Here is a 23,317-nt window from a genome sequence, read left to right as displayed (position 1 = left end):
AGGATGTTAACCTCCTAAAGTAGCAGAGTGGATCAAAAAGTGTGCTGGTAATATAGTGAGAGCTAGGAAACTACAAGGTGGTGATTTGTTAGTGGAACGTAAAACAAAAAAGTGGGGAAACTACTTAAGGCTAAGGTTCTATGAAAACAGAAAGTAAGCTGTCAACTCCCCAAGTTTCTGCTGGAAACAAAAGGATAGTGTATGGTGTTCTTATTAAAATGGCTGGAGAGGAATTCAAGCAAGATATAGGAGATAAGGTGATTATGCTAAGTGGTTGATTAGCTGGAGAGGAAGTGAAAGCAAGCCCTCAACAGCTGTCCTAGTCACATTTAAAGGAGGTACTCTACCAGACAGAGTGACAACAGGGTACCAGATTTTCTGGATTAAGTCATATATCCCTTCCCCTTTGAGATGTTACCGATGCCAAAGGTTTGGACATGTGGCAAATAATTGTAAAGGGGAAATGAGGTGCAACAAGTGTTGAGGAGAGGATTCACATGACAATTGTGTAAAGGGGCAGAATTAAAGTGTAGCAACTGTGGCAGAAAACATAGTTTGGCATACGGGGGGTGGGTAGCAAAGCAAGCTAGGGAAATATAAAAAACTAAGATCACTAATAACAAGCCATATGTGGAAGCTGCTAGGAGACACCAAAGGAAAAAAGGGGACGAAGAAAGGGAGCCCAATAAGGGAAAAGAAATAAAGCAGCAAAATAATGGAACGGATGTGCTGAGAGATACTGGAGATAAAAGAGATGACATACTGTTTATAGTGAAAGAGGTTCATAGTGTTTATGCTGAAAGTAATAAACTGCACATCTCAGACAGGAAAGAAACAGAAAATGAAACTTATAGTAACTTTTCAGCTGCTTTAACTGACAGTAGAATGACTCCACACTTCCTTCACTTAGAAAAGCATTGATGGTTAAAATTTGAATGGTGGTAACAATTGTTAGTTGGAATGCACAGTCTGATAACATATGGACAGAAATTAAAGAAAAATATTGCTGATGTGGAAACTAAGCCTTGTTGTATGCATTCAAGAGACATGGCCTAGAGGGAATCTAGATTGTAAAATCCCAGGACATGGTATATATTGATAGGATAGAGAAGTAGGACAGGCTGGGGATGTTTGTATCTTCATGAAGGAGAATCTAAATTATTTTGAAGTAGAGGTGAAAAGGCTTAATATTGAGTATAATGTTACTGAGATTCCGATGCAAAACAATACTAAGAATATATGTTTACAACCCATGCAGAAAACCAGAGACCAAGGACCTTAAAGAGATCATTTGCAGATGTCACAAGTCTGTATATTATATATGGGGATCTACATAGCTGTAACAGATTGTGGGGAAGTAGGGAAAATGATGATAATAGAAAGTGTCTAGAGCAATTCATAGATTAAAATAATTTGGCAATACTGAATGATGGAGCACCTACCGGGTTTAATGTAGCTGATGGAAGTTTCTCCTATCTAGACTTAGGAATTGTAACAAGCAACATAGCAAGCAGATGCAGCTGGGAAATCTACAAAGAGGAGAAAATGGGAAGTGACCACTTTCCAGCACTCATTATATATCAAGGAAAGGGTAATACTGAAGATGATGATTGTCTCCCTACTTGGAATCTAAATAAAGCTAATTGGGAAATATTTAGAAACAAAAGTATTGAATATGTAAATAAGCAGAGCAAAAGTGAGGACATTGAAGTCAATAGTAATATCAAAAAGGAAAATTATAAAGAGAGCAAGCCTAGGTATAGCTTGGTTACTAAATCATCCTAAAGACAGGAAATGTGTACCATGGTGGAATAAGGAGAATACAATGGCTATTAAGGAAAGAAATAAGGCATATCAGAAAGCAAAAAGTACAGTGAATAATGAGGACTTAATGTAGTATAAAAGTAATAATGCAGTTGCACAAAGGATTATAGCAAGAGCAAAAAGAGAAAACTGTAGAAAATACTGTGGAAAAATTAATAAGGATACCAATATATCAGAGGAAATTAGGAAATAGGGAAATTAGGAAAATTAATGGTATATGGAGTAGGAGCAACATAATACCAGACTTCATTGTGGAAGATCAAGAAGTAGAAGCTCCAGTGAACAAAAAACAGAAGCCCTAGTAGAAATGTTCCAAAGTGTTAGTAATGATCAGAATCAGAGTGTAGAGCTCTGTGTGAGCAGAAAATGTATTGAAGAAAATTATGAAATATTGAAGAGGTGGGAGGAAGATGAAAGTATTTTACAGTAGAACCTCAAAGATATGAACACCAGAGTTATGGTCAACCAGGCACCATGTGAAACTGGAAGTAACCAATTAGGCAGCAGTAGAGACAAAAAAATAAAAGCAAGTACTGTACTGTGCCTGTACTGCATCTTAAAGGTAGGCACATCTGGGATTCCTGCCCCCACCCCATCCCCACTCCTGGGCAGTGTTTTCCCCAGGAATTGAAATTAGGGGGGGTGTTGGAATATTCAGGCGGGTGAGGGCCAACGAGGGTTGAGACCATGAGGGCAAAGGTGGGCTGTATGGCACATAGTAAAAACTGAAAAATGTTTCATGACCATTTTATTAGATTTAACTCATGTTTTAAAATCATCACAAAAATTAATGTTGGCTACTCAAGCCTACTAGGAAGCACTACATCTACATCCATCTTAGGTTCTTGCACTCTTTGGTGTCTTCTTGTGTGTCTGTTACTTCCAGTCCTTCATGATCAGGCAGAAGGCGACTTCTTTCAGAACACAAAATTCTGTTCAATGAGGAAAAAGAACACTCAGCTGTAGCTGTTGTGACTGGGAGTAGCAAGAGATGAATTCCTACTTCTTTCATCCCAGGAAACATAGCACAAAAAGTGGGTCGAACCACTAGTGATGATAAAGAAGTTGAAGTTAATCTTCATTCGTTTGTCGAATGATATTCCACTCTGTGTTCAGATTCTCTATTCTGTCCTGATCACATGGTAACCCCATTGCTGGTAGTGCCTCACTCCACTCAACTGTCGGTGTTTTATAAGACAGGCATTTGTAAAAACTATGTGGAGGTTGATATAATCCAGAAATCGCTATTGTAGATTTGTAAGAATCAAGTCTGTGTACTTTTTCAGCTGGCTTAACAAACACTTCTTGTCCTCCTCACTTAAGGAGTCAATATAAGTACCTTCATTAGTCAACTGAAGTCCTTGCTTCTTCCAGTACATTTTCAATAGATATCTCTGATTGATTCAAGTGTAGCTTCTATTGCTGGACAGAGATCTACTACTGTTGTAGCCAGGGCCAGTTCTAGGATTTTTGCTGCCCCAAGCAAAATCAATTTTGGCCGCCCTCCCCCCCGTTTTTTTCTTACCCCACCCCCCGACCCTGCTTCAACTCCGCCCCTTCCCCAAATCCCCTGCCCTGCCTCCTCCCCCCAGGCTCTCAAGCCTGGGAGGGAGGGTGAGCAGCGGCGCGCGAATCAGCTGTTTCGCGCGCTGTGGCCGCTCGGGATCTCCCCCTCCCTTCCAGGTTTGAGAGCCTGGGAGGGAGAGGGAGCAGCGGCGCGCGAATCAGCTGTTTCGCGTGCCGCGGCCACTCAGGATCTCCCCCTCCCTCCCAGGTTTGAGAGCCTGGGAGGGAGGGCGAGCAGCGGCGCATAAATCAGCTGTTTTGCACGCCGTGGCATGCGAGCGGCAGCAGCAGCAGCAGTGGAGGTGAGCTAGGGCGGCTGGGGCACATTTTTAGGGGCTGCAGGGGCGGCATTCTGGCGCCGGCCATGCCGCCCCTAAAAATGTGCCGCCCAAGCACCAGCTTGTTCTGCTGGTGCCTAGAGCCGGCCCTGGTTGTAGCAGATGCCTGGATGGCATTGTATAATTACCCAAGTGGTTTCAACAGTACACTTACAAGAGAGAGAATGGCAATAGTCTACTCTGAATGTAGTCACAAAAGTAGTCCACCAACCTCAATACTTAGATCTGTCCTATCTTGGTGGATACTTTCCAAAGCCAGTAATAACGGTTGCAGTAATTTTAAGGCAACAGCCAAGGATCGCTCATGAGAAAGCCAGCAGGTTTTCCCAGATTGGACTAATTTGAACTTCAATCCCAGTGTATCTTCTATTTGTTTTCAGGACATTCAGTCCTTCTGGACTCCTGCTGAAAAAAAGAATATAAAAAGCAATTACATTTATGGCTTTTTAATGTCTTTTTAAGATTCTGCAGCTTGTACTAGCACTCGCTGGAGTAGATGGCCTCTGAAATGTGTATAGGAAAGATTAGGGTTACACTTTTCTCTGAGCAAATCTTGTACTCCACTATGTCTTCCAAAGAAGTTTGTAGCTCCATCAAATGAAAAAGCAGCCATCTGTTTGGGGTTCAATTTACATGCATTTAACTCTTCTAAGATGTCACAGATGCAGCTGATGTGTCTTCTATAACCTGAACATCTAGAATGCATCTATTGGTCTACCACAGACATCAATGACATATGCAATGACTTAATACTTGATACTTAATACTTGATGCCTATTTGCACTGGTGCATTCATCAGTCATAAATGCACATATTTTGAATATGGTGAGAGAGTTCTTCACTTTTTCAGCTGCTGGGTCTTTCACTGTTGTACCACATGCTTCTCAAACGTGTACTGGTGACCCCTTTCACATAGCAAGTCTCTGAGTGCAACTCCCCTTATAAATTAAAAAACACTTTTTAATATATTTAACCCCATTATAAATGCTGGATGCAAAGCGGGGTTTGGGGTGGAGGCTGACAGCTCGCGACCCCCCCATGTCATAATCTCACAACCCCCTGAGGGGTCCCAACCCCCAGTTTGAGAACCCCTGTTCTAGAGAGTCAGCTGAGTTTTTTCAGAAAGATTGCGAGTATTTGCCAGTCTTGTTCGAAACCAATGTCCAAGTTCAGGATTAACAAGTGACAATGCACTTAACATTCACCTCCAGTTTGTAGTGTGTGGTATGATGCAACAGTGGTGGCATGTTGGTTCACATAAATTGAGTTGTGTCTCCAGCATTCTTAACAGCCTTATTAAGTTCTTATAAAATTGGCTTTGACAGTGACTGGCTTATAAGGCTTTCTGCATGTTGATGCAGTCCAGAGGCCTGGTGTTTTGCAGCCTTTTCATATAGGTTGCCAGTATTGGTTTAGCTGATCAATCTGGCAAAGCAAGCTCCTCAACTTTTACTATTGAAATCCATGATATGCCCACATCTTCAATACTTCGTGCAGTAGTGGTCACCCCATCTCAAAAAAGATATATTGGAAGTGGAAAAGGTACAGAGAAGGGCAACAAAAATGATAAGGGGTATGGAACAGATTCCATATGAGGAGAGATTAATAAGACTGGGACTTTTCAGCTTGGAAAAGAGACGAGTAAAAGGGGATATGATAGAGGCTTATAAAATCTTGACTGGTGTGGAGAAAATGAATAAGGAAGTGTTATTTACCCCTTCACTTAATACAAGAACCAGGGGTCACCCAATGAAATTAATAGGTAGCAGGTTTAAAACAAACAAAAGGTAGTATTTCTTCACACAACACACAGTCACCCGTGGAACTTTTTGCCAGGTATGTTGTGGAGGCCAAAATTATAACAAGGTTCAAAAAAGAACTAGATAAATTCATGGAGCTTAGGTCCATCAATAGCTATTAGCCAGGATGGGCAGGGATGCAACACCATGCTCTGAGTGTCCCTGACCTTTGTTCGCCAGAAGCTGCGAGTGGACAACAGGGGATGGATCACTTGCTGATTCTCTGTTCTGTTCATTCCCTATGAAACACCTGGAATAGTCACTGACAGACAACAGGATACTGGGATAGATGGACCATTGGTCTGACCCAATATGGCTGTTCTTACATAAAAATAATTATAATAAAAAAGTTTAGGACAGAAACTCCCCAAGATAATGACCTCTTGAGATAGTGATGTTGTGAGATGATAACCTTGGCAAATAATGCATTTTAAAGATCTTGGCCTACTGACTAAGTTTCCCAGTCAAAAATTTAGCATTCTGGAGTGAAGTCACTAAAACATAGTCTAATGCTTTGGCCGCTGTTTATCATGCCACCGTTCACTCTACTGTTCCGTCCCCAATGACCCTGCACTGTCACCTTCTGCTGCCACCTGCCACTGTGACCTCTGCGAGTCGGTCTCTCATGGATCCACCCAGCTCTCAGTGATTTCAGCTCTCAGTGGGGGAACCTTACTGCTAGTGCAGGCTGGGCTATCTCTTCCACAGAAACACTGTCCCACAGCAGGTCTAAGCACTTATAGACCTGATTATCAGTGATTTCAGCTCTAGTGGTCACTTAATAAACCAAAAGACTCTCTATGGAGCTTAATCAGCTCTATCTCGAACAGGAGAGAGGGGCAGGTCAAATAGTGACTGTGACTCTTAGGCAGAGTCCACACCACCAAGCAAAACACCTGTGCCCCACCCTCTCTCTCTTTACTAGGATTTGGCATCCAATCTTCCTGCTTAGCAAGTGCAGTTCAGTTGAGGGCGACCAGTGCTTAATTTGTAATGAAAGAGGTGCCGGGGCTCAAGCAAGTTTGTTACTTTCATAACTGATGTGACAAGCCCAGAGGTCCCAGGGCTATGAACTGACAAGCCTAAAGGTGGTGTGGCTCAGCCCTGGCAAGCCCTAGCACAAATTAAGCACTGAGGGAGACTCCCTCATTCAGTCAGGCTAAGTACAGTTCTGCTGCCTTTTATTCATACAATAAGGATAACAACATTTCATGACCCCCACATTTAATACTTAAGTGATTTGTGACCCAGCCAAAATTGATCACTTGGACAACACAACTGTCTGCTCGATACCTAGTCAGAGTAGGTGTGTTCTTGTAAATACAGACTGTTCCTGAAACCTTTACATCCATCCCTGGCTCACTATGAGTTCTCAGAGGAGAACTCATTCAGACCTTGCTTATAAATAATAATTTGAAATTATTAGGTAGGCCAATATAGCCGAACCAAATGTGCCGACATTGTCATAAATAACAGCTGTATGAGGAGGTTAGTCTTTGTTCAGACTTTTCAAACCCATTATGCTTTCTCAGGTACAAGTATTTTCTCATATACTGTATATGCTTTTAAAGTGTGTATTAATGTTTCAATTTCAATTCAAATGTCCAACCAATGACTAAATTGGCAACATGCATGTAACTGGGGGGGCTGTTGGGGAAATTCAGGCAGGGTATACATCCCCCTGGGGGGGGGGTCCTAGGGAAATCCCTGCTCCCAGGGCAGCCACTTACAGCAAGATGCTGGGGCTGCCAGCCCAAGGCAGCCGGAGCCAGCAGAGCAGGAGCAGCGCTGGGGTCTGCGCAGCTTTCACCCCTCCCCCCACCAGGAGGGAAACGTGCTGTTTTTCCCCCCCCAGCCGGGAGGGGGAACATGCTGTTTTCTCTCTCTCACACATGCACACCAGCTGCTGCATCTGGAGCCTGAACTGCACTTTGTTCAGAGTTACAAACATTTCAGAGTTACAGACATCCTCCATTCCTGGGGTGTTCATAACTCTGAGGTTCTACTGTAAATGAAAACTTTGGCATAAGGGAACTTCAAAAAGCAATAGTGAAGAGCAAAAATTTTGCTCCAAGCAAGAATGGTATAAGATTGGAATGCTTAAACACCTAGCTGAAGGGTGTCTGAGGGAGATACTAAAATTATACAATACCATGGGGGAAAAAGTGGGCTGCCAATGGACTGGAAACACATAGTTATTGTTCCAGTGGGTTGATGTATACAGGCTAGGGCTGTCAAACAATTAACAAAATTAATTTCGATTAATCACAAGATTAAAAAAATAATCACATTTAATCACAGTTTTAATCCCATTGTTAAACAATAGGATACCATTTATTTAAATATTTTTGGAGATTTTTCTACATTTTCAAATATATTCATTTCAATTACAACATAGAATATAAAGTGTACACTTTACATTATTTTTTATTACAAATATTTGCACTGTAAAAAAGATAAAAGAAACGAAAGAAAACAAAATAAAGGAAAGCCTACTGCAGTGTATATATACACTTACAACTGGTACTCCACAGGAGAGTGTCATCAGTCTTACCTTTTTCAACATCATGATAAATGATCTTCCAAAAGAGAAGAGTTCAGGAATAGGCATCACTTTATTTGTTGATGACTGTGCCAAATGGGCCCTAAACAGAAACCCTGACATAGCTGCTAAAAGAGTAAATGAAGTGCTTAGGAAGGATGTTGAACAGCTAAATGTGGGGCTTTAAATTCTCAGTTGACAAAACTAAGGAAATGATATTCATTGATTTTATAGACCTCTATCATATACCCCCTTAGTTGTCTCTTTTCCAAGCTGAAAAGTTCTAGTCTTATTAATCTCTCCTCATACGGAAGCTGTTTCAGACCCCTAATCATTTTTGTTGCCCTTTTCTGAACCTTTTCCAATTCTAATATATCTTTTTTGAGATGTGACTACCACATCTGCACGCAGTATTCAAGATGTGGGTTTACCATGGATTTATATAGAGGCAATATGATATTTTCTGTCTTATTATCGATCCCTTTCTTAATGATGCCCAACATTCTGTTCTCTTTTTTGACTGCAGCTGCATATTGAGTGGATGTTTTGAGAGAACTATCCACAATAATTCCAAGATCTCTTTCTGGAGTGGTAACAGCTAATTTAGACCCCATCATTTTATATGTATAGTTGGGATTACGTTTTCCAATGTGCATTACTTTGCATTTATCAACATTGAATTTCATCTGCCATTTTGTTGCCTAGTCACCTAGTTTTGAGAGATCCTTTTGTAGCTCTTCGCAGTCTGCCTGGGACTTAACTATCTTGAGTAGTTTTCTATCATCTGCAAATTTTGCCATCTCACTGTTCACCCTTTTTCCAGGTCATTTATGAATATGTTGAATAGGACTGGTCCCAGTACACATCCCTGGGGGACCCCACTATTTATCTCTCCATTCTGAAAACTGACCATTTATTCCTACCCTTTGTTTCCTATCTTTTAACCAGTTACCAACCCATGAGAGGACCTTCCCTCTTATCTCATGACAGCTTACTTTGCTTAAAAGTCTTTGGTGAGGGACCTTGTCAAAGGCTTTCTGAAAATCTAAGTACAGTAACTCTCACTTAAAGTCATCCCAGTTAACGTTGTTTCTTTGTTATGTTGCTGATCAGTTAGGGAACATGCTCGTTTAAAGTTGTGCAATGCTCCCTTCTAACATCGTTTGGCAGTCGCCTTACTTTGTCCATTGCTTGCAGGAAGAGCAGCCCGTTGCAGCTAGCTGGTGGGGGCTTGGAACCAGGGTGGACTGGCAGCCCCCCATCAGCTCCCCATTCCCCTAAGTTTCCTGTGCAGCAGCTGCCCAGCAGGCTAGCAATTGCAACTGTCCCTCCCGCCACTGCCATGTGCTGCTCCTGCCCTCTGCCTTGGAGCTGCTTCCCAAGACTCCTGCTTACTGTGCGGGGGGGGAGGGGAGGGGAGGAAGAGGGGGGCTAATGTCAGGGTGTCCCCCTCTCCCCTGCTCCTGCACCCTACTTACCCCATCTTCCATAGAGCAGGGGGACACACAACAGGGGTCAGGACAGAGGGAGCTTGCTGGCAGCAGCTGCGGTCTCAGCAAGCTGATCTAATTAACAAGGCAGTGTACTTAAAGGGGAAATGCACATCTCTCTCTCACACACACAATGTGTGTCTCTGTCTCTGTCTGCAATGCTGTCTCCCCTCCCTCCATTCCTGCTGCCTTGTAGAGTGTGAGAGTTAACCCTTGAGGGTTCAGCCAATTGCTAGTTCATCATTTAGCAGTAAGGCATTCCCTGGGAAATATCCCACACTCGGACTTCTCCAATTCAACCAAGCTTCACAATCATCATCACTGTGTACCAGTTTTAAATTGTTTGTTTAAAACTTAGACTCTGTGTGTGTGTGTGTGTGTGTGTGTGTGTGTGTGTGTGTGTTTGTGTGTGTATATATATACATATGTATAGTCTTTTGTCTAGTGAAAAAAAATTCCCTGGAACCTAACCCCCTCATTTACAATAATTCTTATGGGGAAACTGGATTCGCTTAACATCGTTTTGCTTAAAGTCGCATTTTTCAGGAACATAACTATAACATTAAGTGAGGAGTTATTGTACACTATATCCACTGGATCCCCCTTGTCCACATGCTTGTTGACCCCATCAAAAAATTCTAGTAGATTGGTGAGGCATGATTTTCCTTTACAAAAAACATGTTGACTCTTCCCCAACAAATTATGATTATAAATTGTATCTATATGGACAGCAAATAAGTATAGTTAAAAGCTTCACATTTTAGGTAAGATATTTGATAGCAAGCTCACTGGGAAGGAACATATTGAAATTATTAGAGATAAGTGTAAAAGCAGAATCAACTTACTTAAAAGTATTTCTGGAACTTCCGAAGGTGCGGATAAGAAAGCAGTGGTAATGCTATGCAGTACACTTATAAGATCAATTATTGAGTGTTGGTACCAGGCTTTCAGTTCAAGATCAATCCAAGCTCAAGTGTTGCGAATCACATGTGGTGCCTTCATCATATTGTTGATGTGAGTGATGCAGATATTTGCAGGTGAAATGCCTATTACTTTAAGAATAAAGCTTGTAGACTTAAACTTTTGGGCTAAAGTCACTAGCAATAGTGATGATGGTAACACTAAACGAATGTAAGGAAATTAACCTGTCTGAGGATCTGCCCTATAGGCCGCAGGCCTAAACCAAACTAAGTGTCATATTCTCTGCCAGTCTCGGTCAGGGGTCATGACCAGAGGAAGGGGAATGGAAAGCCCCAGGAGCAGCAATAACAATGAGTGTGTTTATGGCTGGCGAAATATAATAACCACTTGTGTGAAGCAATAAGCATCCAGTAATATATCAACCCAAGTAATCATGCTTTATGTATCCCCTAATTGTGTAAACCCCCCTTAAGCAATAGTACCCTGCTCAGAACATTTAAGTAATAGGCACCCCATGTGATATAAGTTGTTGACTGTATCAGAAACCACCAAGAACCCCTCTACTCAATTTGCACCCTATTCTGGGAAAATTGCAACAGGGTGCCGGGAAGAACGGAAATACCCTAACTCTCTTATTCTCATAAATGACGTGTAACATGTAATATGTTTGCGGTTTTCGGCTTTAAAAGAAGATCTGTATGCTCAATTCGGGGGAGTAGTTTTCTGACTGCTACCCCCAAAGCGTTGGTATGTATTGCAATAAACGGGCCTCAGGCTTGAGTCTCTGATCAAAATGATGCATAGGTGACTTTTTCCACGACAATTTGGGGGTTCGTCTGGGATCACTCGACGTCCCACCAAACCGGAGGACCGCTGACCGCTTCCACACCGATCCCAGGCACCAGGTAAGAGACCGTTGTCTCTATTTGGGCTCCGGTGGGGAGCTGCCTGTAGGCTTTGGGTTTAGGTGAGGACGTGCTGTGATCTGAACCATTTGGGATTAGACTCATATGCCTGATGCCTGTTCGTCTTGTGATTGTGACAGTCGTTTTGTACTCTGTTTGTCTGTCTTGTAAGGTAATTGACGTGAGGTTGGGTCATTTAAAACCCCAGGAAGTCCTGGGCGAGGATGGGATATAGTAACCGACAGTAATTGTAGAAGAGTTATTTGTTGAGTTTGGTTGTCTGCTAAGTGTATTCGACTTTGGGCACTGGTCCCCCCCCCCACTGAAGGGCGAAGGATGGTCACTGTAGACCCCGGGGGGAAGGGCCCCGGAGTGACGCGTGAGGGTTGGCAACAAGTCCCACTGGCAATAGGCCAGGGTGTGGAGAGTGCCCGAATTAGGTGTGTTGTGTGAGTCGTGAAGTGGCCCTACCCTTGTTTCCCTCCTCGGAGAGCGAGGAGGCCCCGGGAAACCGCCCACGGACTCCTAGGCAGTAGAGTAACCTATCCTGTTCTCTTGAAGGCGGGCCGGTGCTCCCTGCTCGGGGAAAGGTGTGCGGGGACTGTGCCTTTCCTGACCCTCTCCATTTGGATGACCTGCGACCAAATTCCTCCCTTGATTTTCCGCTTGAAGTGGTGGGCTCCCTCCCCTTGCTCGGAGAGAGGGGGAGTCCCTGGAAATTGCCTGCCGTACCGGAGGCAGTAGGGTATCCTACTCCGTTCCCTTAAAGGACGGGCCGATGCTCTTTGCCGGAAGGGGTGTGTGCGAGGACTACCCTTATGATATCCTCCCCGTTGGTGTGAATGGATTGAGGAATTGGCCTCACCTGATGAGGAGGCCTGGGAATTGGGCCTCACCTGGATAAGGAGGCCTGAGCTTGCAGGCGAAAGGAAAAGTGGTCTCACCTGGAGAAAGAAGACTTGGGCTTTTGAAAAAGGCCTTGCTGAGAGGAAGGCCTGAGCTGATAGCGCTAGTTCTGTGTTATGTGTAATCTGTCTGTGGCATTCCCATCACATTATTAAGTGAATAACACTAAGCGAATTGTTGAACGGCGGGGGGCCCTTGGACGGGGTGCTACATCCGTTTGGGCAATTTAGTGTTTTAAGATTTGCCGGAGCTGGTGTGGAGCCTTGTTTGAGGGCTTGTGGCCGACACTCATAATGGGAGCCTCAAGCTCCTGGGAGAGACCGGTGCCAGAAAAGGGCATCCCTGCCGCATATATGTATTCTAATTATGGCCCTTTAACCTGTACATTTTTAAAGGATTGAAATTGGAATACTAGGGACAATCCAAGTTTACAGTTCCCGCTAGAAGGAACCTTTAATTTTAATAAGATCCTGTACCTCCGAGGGGCCCTGTTGGTGCATAAGGCGGGCCAAACCCAGTGGGATGCCTTCTTTAATTGGTGCGGTGAAACGGAAAAACGCCACCGCAAATCCATACAGAGAAGCTTAAATAATACCCATGACAAGGTTAAGGCACAGTTAAAGGAAGCCGAGCAGAAGCTAAAGGAAGCCCAGTCCCTAGTCCCTTTGCCGGCTCCTCTGTTTCCCTCTAGACAGGTCCCCCCTAGATCCCTCCCCTCGGCCAAACCCCAGCAGCGGCCACCGCCAAATGATTTTTTTTTAGATCGCCGGCCCCGAAGGAGAGGGGAGGAACCGGAGGGGCAGGATGATGGGGGGGGGAGGGTACGTCAACACCCCGTTCAGAGCAAAGTGAGCCGGGCAGGGACTCTTCCGACTCCCCGGCCACCTCGGGAGAGTCCTCGACCGAGTCGAGGCAACTTTTGTTGACTTCTCCCGCTGCTTCTCCTGAACCTCTTGCCTTGTTAGCCGAGTGGGAAAGGCGGATGCAGCGGGTTTTTGAGCACACCGATTCCCTAACCGACATTATATGCCAATCCCCAGGGCCAGCTTTCCGCATGCGGAATCGGGTAACCCGCGAAAATAAGATACAGGAATTGGAAAAGGAAATAGCCGCTGAACTGGGAAAGGCCCGCCAAAAACTCGATAGTAGATTAAAAAACCAGTCCTGGGGAACGAATTGGATCCTCTCATGAGGTACTAAATTTTCCCCTTAGGGGACTCCCGGGCATGGAAGGAGGTCTCACGGAAGTCCATGCCCCTTGGAGCCCAGCTGATATGCGCGCGCTGGTCCAAAACTTCTCGAAAATTCGAGACAATCCTTTAAAATTCCATGAGGAACTCGAGGTTTTGATCAATTGTTATAACCCAACGATGGGCGACCTTGACCAGTTTTTAAGAGGAGTAATGCCTCGAGAAACCCAGCGCCGCATTTACGTGCAAGCAGAATGGGAGGACAGGGTTGAACCCGATAGGGAGGGCCTACCAAATGCTAGGAATAAGCAAGTGGAAGCCATATTAAAGGTCTGCCCACCAAAGGCGGACTGGACCAAAATCCACAACTGCAAACAGGAAAAGGGCAAGAATCCGGCTGATTATTTAGAACGGTTGAAGTCGGCTTTTGAGAAATATTCTGGTATACAAGATGCCGAGATACAAGCTGAGCAAGCAATAGTGGCAACGTATGTGCAGGGCCTCCGCCCCCAAATATGTGAACAGTTAAAATTGGGTCTAGTGGGCTGGGAGGGCAAAGATTTAAAGGAAATTTTAGCTGCGGCTCAGCATTATTATCACCAACTTGAAAAGAAGGAGGAGGATGCGGAGATGCACTTGATGGCCCTCCAGATTCAGAGCTTGGGGGGACAGAACCGACCCAGGGGAAGGGGAAGGGGACCCTATAGGGGACCGCAGAGGGAACTGTGGGTTTCTTTCCCTTCCCCATTGGCTTCCCCACCTTGCCAGGGGCCCCAGGCCCTACCGGAGGGCCAGTTCCAGCCAAGAGCCGACCAGCCCTTCCGTTGCTACGGCTGCGGGGGGGGGGGGGGAGGGGAGGGGACATATCCGAAAGGTATGCCCCTATGAAAATCAGCTAACTAACCTGGGACAGTCAGGTTGTCCTCCCCCACATGTCCTGCCACCATTGCCTGCGGACTATAGTTAGGACAGCCGTGGGACCCTAGGTGACCTCATCGCCCCCTTTATTCCCCTGGGTCAGTCAGGCCTATATCTCTCATGTGTAATTAATAAGAAGCCTGTAAAATGTTTAATCGATACCGGAGCATCTCGATCCACCCTCAGAGTTGAAGAATTCCCCTCCCTTCCCCAGTCGGGGGAGATCGTCAATGCAGTAGGGGTGAGCAACGTTTCCATTCCCCACCCTGTCACTGCCCCACTCTCCGTGTCCATCGGCCCATTATCAGAGCAACACGCCTTTCTTCTCAGCCCATGCTCCCCGGTTAATTTGGGGCGGGATCTTCTGTGTAAATTAAATTGCTCCATTTTCTGCACTCCGGACGGGGTATTCCTGGAGACCCCAGAACCTTCCCACCAGGAAGTCCTGGCGGTTCTACAAGCCCCTTCCCTTGAAGAAACGGCATCAATTCCAGACCTTACCTTACTACAACAAGAACTACTGGCTCAAGTTTCCCCCTCCTTATGGACTGACCATGCTGACCAGGTGGGATGCATTGCGTCAGTCCAGCCGGTCAAAATTTGGCTCGACACAACAAAGCCCCTTCCCAGAATACGCCAGTACCCCCTCTCTAAGGCAACAGAGGAGGGAATCAGACCTGTCCTCACCTCCCTTGTACAACAAGGAGTTATTATTCAAACCACCAGTGAATGTAATTCCCCTATTTTGCCCGTAAGAAAGCTGGGGACGGGAAAATGGCGGTTCATTCAGGACCTCTGGGCCATAAATGCGGCTGTCCTTCCCATGTTCCCAGTGGTCCCCAACCCAGCTACTATCCTTTCTAGTATTCTCCCTTCGGACACCCATTTTACAGTAGTGGACCTTTGCTCCGCTTTCTTTTCTATCCCCATTCACCCGGATAGACAGTATTTGTTTGCTTTTACCTTTCAGGGGCTCCAGTACACTTGGATCAGGCTGCCGCAATGCTACACTGAGTTACCTACCATCTTCTCCCAGGCCCTAAAAAGGGACCTGGAGGACATGATGCTTCCTAAGGGGTCCACCCTGACCCAATATGTGGATGATCTCCTGATAGCCTCCCTTTCTCTGGAAAATTGCAGAATCAACACTTTAGCCCTCCTACAAGCCCTTGCCCGGAAGAGGCATAAAGCCTCCAAGTCCAAATTGCAACTGTGCCTCTCTCGAGTCCATTATTTGGGACACGATCTAACAGTGGGCGAAACACACCTGTCCTGCTCCCAGATTGAGGCCTTACTTAAGGTCCCCCGTCCAACCACAAAAAGGGAGCTCCAGGGGTTCCTCGGAATGGCAGGATACTGTCGCCAGTGGATACTGGGATACACATCCGTTGCCAAGCCCCTACACGATTTGACCCACAATGATGTATCTGAACCCCTCCCTTGGACCCTAGTAATGGAGACGGCTTTTCAACAGCTCAAGGAGTTCCTGGCCAGCGCCCCGGCATTGGGGTTACCAGATTACTCCAAGCCCTTTACCCTCTTCTGTCATGAAAAGGATGGGGTGGCCCAAGGGGTGTTGACTCAGAAGCATGGAGATTCCCAGCAATCCATTGCCTATTATAGCGCCCCGTTGGATCCGGTGGCCGTGGGACTCCTGCCCTGACTTAGGGCTGTGGCGGCGGATGCGGGCCTGGTCTAGACCTCCACAGGTCTCGTCCTGAGCTCCCCGCGGCTTGTGACCGTACCACATGTGGTCACTGTGCTCCTTTTACGTGGAGCAACCCAGCACCTCTCCAATTCCCGTCTAACCAAATATGAAATGTTGCTCCTAAATGCCCCAAATATTATGTTGCTCCGATGCCCGGTTCTTAACCCGGCCTCACTACTGCCTATGACCTGGGATGGGGAACCGCATGATTGCCAGTTGGTTACGGCAGAATTATGCTCCCCCAGGGCTGACTTGAAGGACACCCCGCTGCCCAACCCCAACCTAGTGTATTTTGTCGATGGTTCCTGTCTGAGAAACTCAGAGGAAATCCTCGTCGGAGGTTATGCAATATGCTCCTCCCATGAGCTTGTGGAGGCCCACTGTCTCCCAGGCGCACGCTCAGCCCAAGTGGCTGAGCTGGTTGCCCTTACTCGTGCCTGCTCCCTGGCCGAAAAGCGATCGGTCACTATTTATACTGACTCCCGATACACCTTCGGGGTAGTGCATGACTATGGGCAGCTGTGGAAATACAGAGGATTTCTCACTTCTGGAGGAGCTCAAATTTGTAATGGTCCCGATGTTGACGCCCTACTCTCCGCTCTCCAACTACCAGCGGAAGTAGCGGTTGTAAAATGTGTAGCTCACAAAAAACCTTGCAATGAGGTTACTAGAGGAAATTCCCTGGCTGATGAATCAGCCAAGCAAGTGGCCCTTTCTGGGTCCCCGGCTGATTTTGCTGCTATTTGTTTTGTGGCCCTGGTCCCTTCTAAAACCTATCCATCCTTTGCCGAACTAACCTCCGGAAAATATGGGCTGCCCCAGCTTCTCCCAAGGGACTTAGCTCAGATGCAGGAATCGGCTTCGGCGGGGGAAAATGAATCCTGGAGGGCGGCTGGGTGCTCAAAACTATCTGACACTCTATGGCGCTCCCTGGATGGTCGCCCGGTGGCGCCTAGAGCCTTGCTCCCTTATTTGGTCCGCATGGCACATGGCTTAGCACATGTGGGCCAAAGGGGGATGATGGATGTAATATAGCAACATTGGTATGCTCCCCATTTTGCCTTAATAGCTCAGCAATATTGTAATACTTGCCCTGTATGCTTAGCCCATAACATAGGAAAACTGGTTAAAACCAGGCCTGCGGTGCACCCGTCCCCTTGGGGTCCGTTTATAAACATTCAAATTGATTTTATAAGTACGCCAAAGTGCTGCTCATATGAGTTTGTCCTGGTGTGTGTCTGCAGGTTCTCAGGGTGGGTCGAGGCCTACCCTTGTGCTAAGGTGGATTCCATTACTGTCGCAAAGAAACTGCTGCAAGAATTTATTCCCCGGTGTGGGCTGCCCCTCTCAATCAATTGTGATCGCGGCACTCATTTTACAGGCCAGGTCATGCAACAAGTTTGCAAAGCCCTGAAAATTGCTCAATATTTTCACTGTGTGCACCACCCACAAAGTGTGGGTGTGGTGGAACGTATCAATGGGGAATTAAAAAATAAAATTGCCAAGATCTGCGCTGAAACCGGTCTCAAATGGCCAGTTGCTTTACCTTTAGCCTTAATGCAAATGAGAAGCACCCCTGCTCGAAAGCATGGTCTCTCCCCACATGAAATCTTAATGGCTAGGCCTATGAGATTGCCAGCTTCCCCGCCCCTGCCCCCAAGTCAGTTGGATACACAGCTCGTAGATGAAAGGGTTCTAGCTTATTGTAAAAGGCTTATGAAATGCATTAGATCTTTGCATGCTCAGGTGCAGTGCGCCTTCCCCACACTGGCCGACATCCTGTGCCACAGTCTGCAGCCAGGAGAGTGGGTCTACGTCAAACGATTCCAAAGAAAAACTGCCTTGGAGCCTCGGTGGAAAGGTCCATTCCAAGTACTGCTGGCCACCCATACCGCTGTAAAATGCCACGGGCTGCCTAACTGGATCCATGCCTCCCAGTGCAAAAAGGTCCAAACCCCGCCTGAGTCATCGGTCCCGACCGTCCTTCCCTCGACAGACTTGGACGGGCCCCAGGACACCGGCAATCCCAGCCACATACAAGAGGAAGAAGGCCCCCGTTATAACCTCCGACGCCGACCTGAATACTCCAGTCAATTAACAAATACTGGAGTCCTTATAAGAAAAAGGCCATAATAACGCCTCCCCAAGTCCTGTGGCGAGCCTAGCGCCCACAGGCGAACTTCCCTGATGACCAACCCAGCAATCAGAATTAAGGAATCGGCATTAGTTAGAAAGTGGCTCATGCCTTCTATTTGGTTCATGTGTGTGACTATGCTTTTGCTCTTAATTTTAAACTTTCATGATACCATTGTTTTCTTCTGGTCTGGGCTGACTCTTGCCCCGCCTCTACCATGGGAACCCCAACCTCCCAGGTGTCGCCTTCCACAGGGGCCTGGTCTGCCCAGTCCCTAAACTCCCTGAAGAAAAAGAGACTCGTTACAACGAAGGACATTGAAAACCTACTATGGTATCAGCGGAGAAACATCGTCCACTGGAAAGGAGGGACATGTGAGATGGCAGCCTGGGAGTGTGGGGTCCACTGGTACTTGGGGTTTCTCCCCGGAGTAGCCCCCTGTAATTACCCTTTGACTGGTGGGTGCGATACCTTCCCCAACTGGATGTCAGATGGGGAACTGACTCACGGGCTAACTACACATTTGTCCCCACAACCATACCCTGCCTCAAACCCTATTGACCTCAGAAGGTTTTGTTCTTCGGACCTATTCACCAGAACCCACAACCACACTTATGGTCGTACGATTACATGGCTTAAAAATAATACCATACAAATTGACACTTTTCCCTTTGACCCCAACAACCCAAATCGCGAGATTCTGGGACAGGATTCCAAGCAGGGGGTGGAAGTATTGGCAACCCCGGGGTATGCAAAATAACAACCATGGCAGGGACTTCAAGACAATGTTTTGTAATCACTTCCCTAAGCTTGGGTTCAACTTCCACCTACTCTGGTTGCCACCCTAGGTTTGTTTTATCGTGCACAAGCCGTTTTGCTATAAATGGCACCCCCTCATGCCTTGTGGCTTATTGTCACAACCCCCATTACCCAATTAACCCCTCCCCTCCCCCCCGACTGTCAGAAGGGAAGGACCCCGGCTATGATGGTATTCAACCACTCTCTATGGTATAGCTCCCCCTAAAGGAGGGATGACCGCACACAGCGATGGATTGTGCTGAATGCCACCATCAGGGTCATTACCTTTTCCTTCCCTATCACTAGCTATCAAATCACCTACTTGTACCCCAATTGTACACTAGGAGCAACCATTAGATTGGCTCAACTTGCTCAGTGGGAAACCTACAGGAAGCGGAGAGGCGTGGTAGAAGGGGCCTTGCATGGACTAACCGGTGCAGCTGCCCTCTGGACCATAGATAAGGCCCAGGACCATGAAGAATGTCTAGGGAATCTGGAGAGAGCCTCAGGCCTCATCACAGACAGGAATAGAGGCACCGCATGTCTTGTCAGGTCTAGGGATCATGACCCAAACCCTACTACAAAATTGAATAGATACCCTAACCTCGATAGGTAAGCTCTCACACTGGGACTCAGCCTCTGGGGAAATGTAAGATTTTTTCAGTAGCCTCCTCGCTGAAATGTGGATGGATGTTATTAACCAGCATTGGGCCAAGGCCCTTACCACTGCAGCAGGGGTACCACCTGAGCTGTGGAAATGGCGATATACCTGGACATTATCAGGATGTCAGTGTGACTCTGTTAAATGCTCTTCCGAGCCTCGGGGCCAATAAATGGTACTTGGGCCCCCGTCCACTTACTTTTATCCAGACCATGGGAAGCCTGTGGGATTGGGTGATTCACCGGCAGGTATGGGAAATCAAGCCCCCCCGGCGCGCCCATCCGATATATAACCAGCCCCCCGATGTAGTTACCCACCATGTTTGGGTGGCAACGGGGACATTGTCGCCTCTATGGCCTATGGAGCTTCCCCAGATGATGTGTGTCCGCAAATTACACCCGGGAAAATTAATAGGCATTTTCAATGTGGTCTGTTGGGAAGGTTATGGTGAGGGAAAATTCCCATCTGGACAACTCGTGTTCAAGGAAAAAGATGGCTGTGCCCTGCCCTCGAACCCCATGCATCCGCTCCCCTTACACCTGAACCTGACTCCTAAACTAGGTAGCCGGTTTATCTCTTGGGCTCCAAACCCCAGGATATTTGTTGAGCTGCACCCAGATGTCCCTATAACCTTTAATTGGACCTCCTTAATTCCAAACCGGTTCCTAAACTTGCTCTCCCTCATACCCCAAATTCGCAAAATTTCAACCCTCCAAGACCAAATCCATGTGTTAGAAAACAGATACCAAAGGGAAGCCAAGGCCTTTCAAACTGCCTACCATGTCATCACCTTATGTTCCTCACACAATGTCCTGTGTTTCGCCTCCAAGGAAATTTCCCAACAGGCTCCCAGGTTCCTAACCTCTATGGCCATAAAAATAGGCACCGGTCTGTTGGGCATATTAAGTTTTATTCTACTGACCATATCAGTTTGCTGCATTTGCAAGGCATGTTGCCTACCTCCTCTCACGCCCCATCCCCTTCCTCAGGCCCTGCTTTTCCCTTTGGCCTTTCCTGACGCCCTGAGGGAGAGGCACCAGAGTAGTCTTGTCCATCTCCGGAGCAGCTCTACCACCCTGTCCTTTAAACCTTGCCAGTTCTCCGATGGAGACGGATGCGTGGCAGAAAGGTAAATGCTAGTTTCGGCCGGAGAACTGGCAAGGTTTAGAGGACAGGGTGGTAGATACATCTGAGGGAAGGGAGCAGAAGGAGACTCCATCAACTGGAAGGCATGAGATGCACTGTCCTAGGGATGAGGGTTCCACAACCACTGCTTCCAAGAGAAGGAGGAGGGTGGTGGTGGTTGGGGGCTCCCTCCTCAGGGAGACTGAGTCATCTATCTGCCACCCCGACCGGGAAAACCGAGAGGACTGCTGCTTGCCAGGAGCTAGGATTCACGATGTGACGGAGAGACTGCAGAGACTCATCAAGCCCTCAGATCGCTACTCCTTCCTGCTTCTCCACGTGGGCACCAATGATACTGCCAAGAATGACCTTGAGCGGATCACTGCAGACTACGTGGCTCTGGGAAGAAGGATAAAGGAGTTTGAGGCACAAGTGGTGTTCTCGTCCATCCTCCCTGTGCAAGGAAAAGGCCTGGGTAGAGACCGTTGAATCGTGGAAGTCAATGAATGGCTATGCAGGTGGTGTTAGAGAGAAGGCTTTGGATTCTTTGACCATGGGATGGTGTTCCAAGAAGGAGGAGTGCTAGGCAGAGACGGGATCCACCTAACAAAGAGAGGGAAGAGCATCTTCGCAAGCAGGCTGGCTAACCTAGTGAGGAAGGCTTTAAACTAGGTTCACCAGGGAAAGGAGACCAAAGCCCTGAGATAAATGGGGAAATGGGATACCGGGAGGAAGCAAGAGCAGGAGAGCGCAAGAGGGGAGGACTCCTGTCTCATACTGAGAAAGCGGGATGATCAGCGAGTTATCTTAAGTGCCTATACACAGATGCAAGAAGCCTGGGAAACAAGCAGGGAGAACTGGAAGTCCTGGCACAGTCAAGGAACTATGATGGGATTGGAACAACAGAGACTTGCTGGGATAACTCACGTGACTGGAGTACTGTCATGGATGGATATAAACTGTTCAGGAATGACAGGCAGGGCAGAAAAGGTGGGGGAGTTGCATTGTATGTAAGAGAGCAGTATGACTGCTCAGAGCTCCTGTATGAAACTGCAGAAAAACCTGAGAGAGTCTCTAGATGAAGTTTAGAAGCATGAGCAACAAGGGTGATGTCATGGTGGGAGTCTGCTATAGACCACCAGACCAGGGGGATGAGCTGGGCCAGGCTTTCTTCCGGCAACTAACAGAAGTTACTAGATCGCAGGCCCTGGTTCTCATGGGAAACTTTAATCACCCTGATATCTGCTGGGAGAGCAATACAGCGATGCACAGACAATTCAGGAAGTTTTTGGAAAATGTAGGGGACAATTTCCTGGTGCAAGTGCTGGAGGAACCAACTAGGGGCAGAGCTCTTCTTGACCTGCTGCTCACAAACCAGGAAGAATTAGTAGGGGAATCAAAAGTGGATGGGAACCTGGGAGGCAGTGACCATGAGATGTCAAGTTTGGGATCCAGACATAAGGAAGAAAGGAGAGCAGCAGAATATGGACCCTGGACTTCAGAAAAGCAGACTTTGACCTCCTCAGGGAACTGATGGGCAGGATCCCATGGGGGGCAAAGGAGTCCAGTAGAGCTGGCTGTATTTTAAAGAAGCCTTATTGAGGTTGCAGAAGCAAACCATCCCGATGTGTAGAAAGAATAGTAAATATGGCAGGCAACCAGCTTGGCTTAACAGTGTAATCCTTGCTGATCTTAAACACAAAAAAGAAGCTTACAAGAAGTGGAAGATTGGACAAATGACCAGGGAGGAGTATAAAAATATTGCTCAGGCATGCAGGAGTGAAATCAGGAAGGCCAAATCACATTTGGAGTTGCAGCAAGCAAGAGATGTTAAGAGTAACAAGAAGGGTTTCTTCAGATATGTTAGCAACAAGAAGAAAGTCAAGGAAAGTGTGGGCCCCTTACTGAATGAGGGAGGCAACCTAGTGACAGAGGATGTGGAAAAAGCTCATATACTCAATGCTTTTTTTTGCCTCTCTCTTCACGAACAAGGTCAGCTCCCAGACTGCTGCACTGGACAGCACAGTATGGGGAGAAGGTGACCAGTCCTCTGTGGAGAAAGAAGTGGTTCGGGACTATTTAGAAAAGCAGGATGAGCACAAATCCATGGGGCTGGATGCGCTGCATCCGAGGGTGCTAAAGGAGTTGGTGGATGTGATTGCAGAGCCATTGGCCATTATCTTTGAAAACTCATGGCAATCGGGGGTGGTCCCAGATGACTGGAAAAAGGCTAATGTAGGGAAGAAGGAGGATCCAGGGAACTACAGTCCAGTCAGCCTCACCATAGTCCCTGGAAAAATCATGGAGCAGGTCCTCAAGGAATCAATTCTGAAGCACTTAGAGGAGAGGAAAGTGATCAGGAACAGTCATCATGGATTCACCAAGGGCAAGTCATGCCTGACTAACCTAATTGCCTTCTATGAGGAGATAACTGGGTCTGTGGATGAGGGGAAAGCAGTGGATGCGTTATTCCTTGACCGAAGCGGCCTGCC

This window comes from Malaclemys terrapin, chromosome 10 (genome assembly GCF_027887155.1).
Source record: "Malaclemys terrapin pileata isolate rMalTer1 chromosome 10, rMalTer1.hap1, whole genome shotgun sequence".
NCBI lineage: Eukaryota > Metazoa > Chordata > Testudines > Emydidae > Malaclemys > Malaclemys terrapin.
Note: the sequence above shows the minus strand (reverse complement) of the source record.